The following is a 1,777-nucleotide window of genomic DNA, read 5'->3' on the forward strand; positions in this document are numbered from 1 at the left end:
TCACATCTAAGTGTTTTGGCAATATTGCAATTTATATTATCGTTTTGCATTATTATCAAGTATTTTGTGCCTATCAAATCATATTTTTATAAATTATTTTTTATATAATTTATAAAATAATTATAGTTTAATAATTAAAAAATATAAATAAAATTCTATCATAATTGTGTAAGATACAAAATAAATAAAATAAAATAAAATTGTGATGTGAGAACAAAATTGATTTTTACAATATTTATGATGAAAAAATTTTCAATGAAAACAATGATGAGCAATGTCATATGACGAGTAAATATTATTATTTTTTGTTAGTAATTATTTATATTCATATTTATAAATATTTTGCACATAATAAATATATAATTTGTATTTATATTTATCAGAATTTTACATACATGAATTAATATAATTTACATTTAAATTTTTTAGAATTTTCATATATAAATTAAAAAAAATTTATTTATAAAAGACAATTTAGTATTTGTGCTAAATAAATGATGACAAAAAATATTAAACATGACTGGCCTCTAAAAATTTAAAATCCTCAACAATTATTATATGTAAGACCAAACTTATAAAACAATAAAATTAAATAAATGATGTAAAAATGTATACAATAAGTAAATGATGTATATACATTAATCAAATTTTAAGAAAAATTACTAAATGAGTATATATGATTTTTTTATCTCAGTAAATTAAATTTATATAATACATAATTTTTTATTATTGTATTCGTATTTAACAATATATTTTTGTTACAAACAAAATAATTTTTTTAAGATATGAGGACTGAGGACTAACACATTACTCAATAGAGATAATATATACATATTCATATATTTAATATTATTTTTTATAAGATTCTTCTATGCTTCATTTTTTTTTCAAAGACTCAATGTGTAACACCCTAACTACCAAAGCTCACGCTTCCGGCTGCGCAACTCTGATAGCTCGGGCATTACGACGACACTTATACTATTTAATACTAAAATATGAGCCTGTTTAAAAACTTTAAACCGCAAATACCGTTCCCAAAAATGCTTTCGTTCGATAACGTACATCCATAGAAACCATACAACTTACAAAAACTCATAAAGAGTACATCCGTATATATATATACATACATATATATAAATAATATTACAGACATTAACCAATACAATTCCTACCCCTCTTACAGAATATATCAAGATAAAGGCGAGGGTATAATAATTAATAATCTAAAGTAATACAGAACATCACAACAATAACTAAATAAATTCTTCCTTACAGAGCATCTCAATAACAAAAAATAAAACTCTTCATAACTTCTGCGCCCAAATCCTGAAAGGGGAAAAATGGTGAGAACATCATCCTTGAAAGGGTTCTCAGTAGAGGGTTTTTGGGAATTACTGTAATAGGATACATGAAGATAAACCGTACCAGTGATTAATAACCATCTTATGCCTCTTTTCAAAAACAACAGTTTACAATGAAAGTAAAGTCAGAAATCTTTTCTGAAAGAGGGACTGTTCAATTCTCAAAACATCAAAGCATTTCAAAAAGGTTTATCTCTACTGAACCAAAATGACCTTTCATATCTTATTCCAAACCAAAACCACGAAATCGAAATCAACCATCGGTCCATCTCATTCAACCACGGCCCTAGTGCCAAAACAATCCAACCACAATCAATCCACCACAATCCAACATAGTTCCAGAAGCAAACACAAGTAGGAAGATGCAACCACAAACAAACAGTTATTGCAAGTAGAACAATTAGCAGTTAATCACA

This window comes from Arachis duranensis, chromosome 4 (genome assembly GCF_000817695.3).
Source record: "Arachis duranensis cultivar V14167 chromosome 4, aradu.V14167.gnm2.J7QH, whole genome shotgun sequence".
NCBI lineage: Eukaryota > Viridiplantae > Streptophyta > Magnoliopsida > Fabales > Fabaceae > Arachis > Arachis duranensis.